General features: G+C 48.6%; 2 non-coding genes across 2 annotated transcripts in view; both read left to right on the forward strand.

Moving 5' to 3' along the window:
* Positions 1-6578: 6578 nt before the first annotated feature.
* LOC131292405 (5.8S ribosomal RNA) lies at positions 6579-6733 on the forward strand. Its single transcript, XR_009190051.1, has one exon. It is a non-coding gene; the product is annotated as a 5.8S ribosomal RNA (ribosomal RNA).
* A 487-nt stretch (positions 6734-7220) lies between these two features.
* The window catches only part of LOC131292402 (large subunit ribosomal RNA), a 4091-nt gene continuing 3775 nt past the window's right edge, over positions 7221-7536 (forward strand). The window contains exon 1 of the ribosomal RNA XR_009190048.1: positions 7221-7536. This exon is cut by the window's right edge and continues 3775 nt beyond it. This is a non-coding gene — a ribosomal RNA (large subunit ribosomal RNA).

Consider the following 7536-nt stretch of genomic DNA (forward strand, 5'->3'; position numbering starts at 1 on the left):
CGTTCACAACCCCAATTGGGGTACATCGGGAATGATTTTGTGGAACCGATGTGCCCGGCACACACTAAGTTTTGTTGCAAGTTAATAGTGTGCCATGTCCGGGGGGGTTGTGATTAAACTCTGGTGAATTGCGTACTGTGGTGATTGGGGTATGAAAGCCCCGCAGTTGCAATGATCGGACGCGCCTAGCGTGTCCTTTAGTTGATGGTAGGGAAATGAAGGCCCTTGTCAGCTCACCTAAGTATTCATGGAAGTTTGGCATAAGGTCGCTGTGGTAGGGGTATGAAGGCCCCGTCAGCGCATGCACAATCGGGCGCACGTGCGCTTAGCGGAATCGAATGCCGCTCAAGTGCCTGTCCGGTGCATCGGGTGTGTGTGATACGAGGGCAATGAGGTTCGCACGGGGGCTCGCCTCCCGTGTGCTACCGGACTTGACAACATATAGAACGTGGTGTTTGCTCCTCCGGGTGCAATGGGACAATGAACATTCGAACGCAAAGTCGGAATTCTGGTTGATCCTACCAGTAATATACGCTCGTCTCAAAGGTTAAGCCATGCATGTCTAAGTACAAACAGATTTAATGTGAAACCGCATAAGGCTCAGTATAACAGCTATAATTTACGAGATCATCAACCTAGTTACTTGGATAACTGTGGAAAATCTAGAGCTAATACATGCAACATGCCAGGACCCTCGCGGGAACTGGTGCACTTATTAGTCAAACCAATCGCGGGTTCTCCGTGTCATTGAGTTGAAGTCTGGATAATGATGCTGATCGTATGGTCTCGCACCGACGACAGATCTCGCAAATATCTGCCCTATCAACTATGGATGGTAGTATAGAGGACTACCATGGTTGCAACGGGTAACGGGGAATCAGGGTTCGATTCCGGAGAGGGAGCCTGAGAAATGGCTACCACATCCAAGGAAGGCAGCAGGCGCGTAAATTACCCAATCCCGGGACGGGGAGGTAGTGACGAGAAATAACAATATGAAACTCTTTAATGATGTTTCATAATTGGAATGAGTAGAGCATAAATCCTTCTACGAGGATCAAGTGGAGGGCAAGTCTGGTGCCAGCAGCCGCGGTAATTCCAGCTCCACTAGCGTATATTAAAATTGTTGCGGTTAAAACGTTCGAAGTTGATACTTGTCCAACACAGTCCGGCTCCGCCGACCCGGTCAACCCGTGGTCGGTGGGCCAAGTCGGAATCTGGTTGCGACTCAATGGTGTGGTAGGGCACCAAGTCTGTGTCATGGTGTGCCCTTCAACGGGTGCAAGTGTAACATAGAGCTCGACCGCTCACGTTTACCTTGAACAAATTAGAGTGCTTAAAGCAGGGTGCCCAAACGCCCTAGAATAATCTTGCATGGAATAATGGAATACGACCTTGGTCTAATCTTTCATTGGTTTGTACTCAGACCGGAGGTAATGATTAACAGAAGTAGTTGGGGACACTAGTATTACGGCGCGAGAGGTGAAATTCGTAGACCGTCGTAAGACTAACTAAAGCGAAGGCATTTGTCAAGGATGCTTTCTTTAATCAAGAACGAAAGTTAGAGGATCGAAGGCGATTAGATACCGCCCTAGTTCTAACCGTAAACGATGCCAACTAGCAATTGGGAGACGCTACAACCAGGTGCTCTCAGTAGCTTCCGGGAAACCAAAGTCAGGTTCCGGGGGAAGTATGGTTGCAAAGTTGAAACTTAAAGGAATTGACGGAAGGGCACCACAATGAAATGGAGCTTGCGGTTCAATTTGACTCAACACGGGAAAACTTACCAGGTCCGAACTTATGGAGGTGAGACAGATTAATAGCTCTTTCTCAAATTTAAGGGTAGTGGTGCATGGCCGTTCTTAGTTCGTGGATTGATTTGTCTGGTTAATTCCGATAACGAACGTGACTCACATATGCTAACTAGAACGCAGTCAGCGTTAATGCGTCGATGCCGATTGGAACGGGTTAGGACCTTTCGGTGGAGTATGACCTGACACCTTCGCTGTTCGTGTGCGCAAGTGCACTTACGGTACGCTGCTTAGCAGGACAATTTGTGTTTAGCAAAATGAGATCGAGCGATAACAGGTCCGTGATGCCCTTAGATGTTCTGGGCTACACGCGTGCTACAATGTGGGTAGCAGCGTGTCTCCTATTCCGAGAGGAACGGGAAATCACTCAAATACTCACTTAGTAGGGATTATGGATTGCAATGGTCCATATGAACTCGGAACTTCTAGTAAGTGCTGGTCATCAGCCAGCGTTGAATACGTCCCTGCCCTTTGTACACACCGCCCGTCGCTACTACCGATGGATTATTTAGTGAGGTCTTTGGAGATGATCGTTCGCTGGATCCTCGTGAACCGCGTCTGCTTTATCGAAGTTGACCGAACTTGATGATTTAGAGGAAGTAAAAGTCGTAACAAGGTTTCCGTAGGTGAACCTGCGGAAGGATCATTAGTGGCCAAGTGATCCTTCCAGAAGTCCGAACCTGCGGGTTGAGACTTCGGCACAAGTTGCCATATGATAATTGACGAAACACTATAGAAGTCCGAACCTGCGGGTTGAGACTTCGGCACAAGTTGCCATATGATAATTGACGAAACACTATAGAAGTCCGAACCTGCGGGTTGAGACTTAGGCACACGTTGCCTTATACATGACTTCGAACAAATACACAAGTCCGAACCTGCGGGTTGAGACTTAGGCACAAGTTGCCTTATACATGACTTCGAACAAATACACAAGTCCGAACCTGCGGGTTGAGACTTAGGCACAAGTTGCCATATGAAAGTTGACGAAACACTAACAAGTCCGAACCTGCGAGTTGAGACTTAGGCACACGTTGCCTTATACATGACTTCGAACAAATACACAAGTCCGAACTTGCGGGTTGAGACTTAGGCACAAGTTGCCTTATACATACATTGGCCAAATAAACAGAAGTCCGAACCTGCGGGTTGAGACTTAGGCACAAGTTGCCATATTATATTCGATCAAACACTAAGTAGTCCGAACCTGCGGGTTGAGACTCAAGACCGTAACAAGATGTCACTATACAAGTCCGAACCTAAGGGTTGAGACTTAATGCGATCTAGATACCAAGTTGACATCCAATACCTGTTGAGCAAAACCAAAGATTCCCTGTTCTCGAATGATTACACTATATAACAGGGAATCATGAAGAAATCAAGCAAGCGTGAAACAAAGTCATCACTTGGGCATGCTCGATAGCCAACCACATGACCTTAACCTAAGAGAGCATGCAAACCACATGATACCTATAAACGATTAACCCGCCCTAGTTCAATCGTTCACCAAGTGATGACTTCAGTATGGCTAAGAGAAAAACTTTTGAATGGGAAAAACTCTAAGTCCGAACCTCCGGGTTGAGACTTCCGCGTCGGAGGTGGGCGCACCTCCTATCCGAAAGATGGTGAATCAGGGGTGTTCGATCAGCAATGGTCGGATGCCCCGTCGTAGTCCAACTATGACAATCAAAGTCAAGACCTCCGGGTTGAGACTTCCGCGTCCGGAGGTACGCGTACCGCCTACCCGAAAGATGGTGAATCAGGGGTGTTCGATCAGCAATGGTCGGATGCCCCGTCGTAGTCCAACTATGACAATCAAAGTCAAGACCTCCGGGTTGAGACTTCCGCGTCCGGAGGTACGCGTACCGCCTACCCGAAAGATGGTGAATCAGGGGTGTTCGATCAGCAATGGTCGGATGCCCCGTCGTAGTCCAACTATGACAATCAAAGTCAAGACCTCCGGGTTGAGACTTCCGCGTCCGGAGGTACGCGTACCGCCTACCCGAAAGATGGTGAATCAGGGGTGTTCGATCAGCAATGGTCGGATGCCCCGTCGTAGTCCAACTATGACAATCAAAGTCAAGACCTCCGGGTTGAGACTTCCGCGTCCGGAGGTACGCGTACCGCCTACCCGAAAGATGGTGAATCAGGGGTGTTCGATCAGCAATGGTCGGATGCCCCGTCGTAGTCCAACTATGACAATCAAAGTCAAGACCTCCGGGTTGAGACTTTCTAAGAGTACAAGCATAAAGGAACACGGACCAAGCCGTACCGAGAGAATCGGTACTAGAGCCCTTGTGGTTCTACATTGAGAGAGCCCTCGTGGTTCTCATTAGGGGCTTTATGCAAGTCGTACTCAATACTGTGGTGTGAAGTATAAAGTATAGAGTCCTCCACTGGTCCACGCTGCTCCGGCGGTCCTGGGTAAGATAGTTCATTCTAGCTTGCCCTATGTGGAAGAGGACTCAATACCCTACCTGTTGAGCTTGAAACAAAGTCATCACTTGGGCATGCTCATATTGCCATACACAATTACATTATATTCGAATGAGCATGCAAGCGACCCTATATAGACCGAACCAAAACGATAGATACCGCCGTAGTTCACCCCCACCAAGTGATGACTTCAGTATGGCTAGTGTGTGAAGTATAAAGTATAGTCCTCCCCTGGTCCACACTGCTTCGGCGGTCCTGGGTAAGAAAGTTAGTTCTAGCTTGCCCTATGTGGAAGAGGACACAATACTTAATACTTAGAGTACAAGCATAAAGGAACACGGACCAAGCCGTACCGAGAGAATCGGTACTAGAGCCCTCGCGGTTCTACATTGTGAGCCCTCGTGGTTCAAACTAGATACTTTATGCAAGGCGTACTCAAGACTGTGGTGTGAAGTATAAAGTATAGTCCTCATCTGGTCCACGCTGCTTCGGCGGTCCTGGGTAAGATAGTTAATTCTAGCTTGCCCTATGTGGAAGAGGACACAATACTTAATACTGTGGTGTAATGGACAAGGTATAGTCCTCCACTGGTCCACGCTGCTCCGGCGGTCCTGGGTAAGATAGTTCATTCTAGCTTGCCCTATGTGGAAGAGGACTCAATACCCTACCTGTTGAGCTTGAAACAAAGTCATCACTTGGGCATGCTCATATTGCCATACAATATTCCATTATCTACTAATGAGCATGCAGCTATATGATTATAACCTGTAAACGATTACCCCGCCGTAGTTCAGCGCTTCAACCAAGTGATGACTTCAGTATGGCTAGTGTGTGAAGTATAAAGTATAGTCCTCCCCTGGTCCACACTGCTTCGGCGGTCCTGGGTAAGATAGTTAGTTCTAGCTTGCCCTATGGTGGAAGAGGACACCATACTTAATACTGTGGTGTAATGAACAAAGTATAGTCCTCCTCTGGTCCACGCTGCTTCGGCGGTCCTGGGTAAGATAGTTAATTCTAGCTTGCCCTATGTGGAAGAGGGCATACAAGACAAAGTATAGTTCTCCCCTGGTCCACGCTGCTTCGGCGGTCCTGGGTAAGATAGTTAATTCTAGCTTGCCCTATGTGGAAGAGAGCATACATGAACCAAGAACGAAGGTTATGATCGAGGAATGATTCGACAACTAACCGATGGTATGAAATGTGAAGAATTCAAGCAAGCACACAATCAAGTCATCACTTGGGCATGCTCGATAGCCAACCTCATGACATTAACCTAGTAGAGCATGCGAAAACCAATATATATGTAAACGATGCCTCCCTAGTTCAGCGCTTCAACCAAGTGATGACTTCAGAATGGCTAAATCAAATCGGTTCAAAACATACCATCGGTACCCTATTGAAACACACAAGTCGATATCAAACCTCATGATTGTGTAGTCCTCCACTGGTCCACGCCGCTTCGGCCGTCCTGGGTAAAATGGAACATTCCAGCTTGCCCTATGTGGAAGAGGGCACATTACTCAATACTGTGGTGTGAAGTATAAAGTTCAGTTCTCCCCTGGTCCACGCTGCTTCGGCGGTCCTGGGTAAGATAGTTCATTCTAGCTTGCCCTATGTGGAAGAGGACACTTCATACTTCGTCTCTAAGCGGCGGCTTGACTCCTCCCTACGGGGAACGGGTTTACGCGCACAGCGGCGGCTTACGCACTATGGCAGTCATGGATGCCTTACGTTTCTATGAAAAGTGTGTTCCTCCCCTGGTCCACGCTGCTTCGGCAGTCCTGGGTAAGATAGTTAGTTCTAGCTTGCCCTATGTGGAAGAGGACACGTAGACTTACTGTGGTGTGAAGTATAAAGTTCAGTTCTCCCCTGGTCCACGCCGCTTCGGCCGTCCTGGGTAAAATGGATTCATCCAGCTTGCCCTATGTGGAATGAGGACACTTTATGCTTCGTCTCTAAGCGGCGGCTTGCTCCTCCCTACGGGGAACGGGTATACGCGCACAGCGGCGGCTTACGTTATGGCAGTCATGGATGCCTTACGTTTCCATGAAAAGTGTGTTCCTCCCCTGGTCCACGCTGCTTCGGCAGTCCTGGGTAAGATAGTTAGTTCTAGCTTGCCCTATGTGGAAGAGGACACGTAGACTTACTGTGGTGTGAAGTATAAGGTTCAGTTCTCCCCTGGTCCACGCCGCTTCGGCCGTCCTGGGTAAAATGGATTCATCCAGCTTGCCCTATGTGGAATGAGGACACTTTATGCTTCGTCTCTAAGCGGCGGCTTGCTCCTCCCTACGGGGAACGGGTATACGCGCACAGCGGCGGCTTACGCAAGTTAGTCACCCTCGGCAGTGGATCACTCGGCTCATGGATCGATGAAGACCGCAGCTAACTGCGCGTCATAATGTGAACTGCAGGACACATGAACATTGATAAGTTGAACGCATATTGCACGTCGTGGGAACCTACCATGATGTACAGATGACTGAGCGCTTATATTTGAGAAATGTATCGCATACATTTAACTACGCCGTGACACCCGTCACGAGACGTGCACCATGATGTTAACTAGGGTCGCGACGACCCGCTAGCATTAAAGAACCCGTGGTTTACAATATACTGGCATTGGAATTCGAAGTATTTAGAGCGTCCGTGTTCCCGCGTGAGGCGGAAGTACGAGGAGAAGGCGTGCTTGTGGTGTCTGTGGTGGTGTTTACTGATGTCTAGCTTCAGCTTATTTATTTATTTAAATAGAAGCGAAGATGTCAAAGTAGCGTCGAAGCAGCAGCGGTAGCACAAATGATTCAAGTATGGAAGTTGACCAAAGGAACACAAACAAACTAGCGTATGGGCAATGGAAGGTATCAGTGAGTTAAACCACACGCGGGCTAACAGCCCGTTAACCGAGTCCAACGGTACATATTGGACATTGAAACAAAGTAGTCGCAAGCCAGATGTGACGATAACAACCGCAAGGTACATAAGCCTCAGTTCATGTGTGACAACCCCCTGAATTTAAGCATATTAATAAGGGGAGGAAAAGAAACCAACCGGGATTCCCTGAGTAGCTGCGAGCGAAACGGGAGAAGCTCAGCACGTAGGGGTGGCGGCCTGTCCGTCTATCCGATTCCGTGTACTGGTGCGTCTCACTATCCGTCATCTTAGCGCTTTTCAAGTCCAACTTGAATGTGGCTCAGAACCCATAGAGGGTGATAGGCCCGTAGAACAGCGCCCGTTGGATGATGGACCGAGCGTACCATGGAGTCGTGTTGCTTGATAGTGCAGCACTAAGTGGGAG

The sequence above is a fragment of the Anopheles ziemanni genome (genome assembly GCF_943734765.1).
Source record: "Anopheles ziemanni chromosome X unlocalized genomic scaffold, idAnoZiCoDA_A2_x.2 X_unloc_56, whole genome shotgun sequence".
Classification (NCBI taxonomy): domain Eukaryota; kingdom Metazoa; phylum Arthropoda; class Insecta; order Diptera; family Culicidae; genus Anopheles; species Anopheles ziemanni.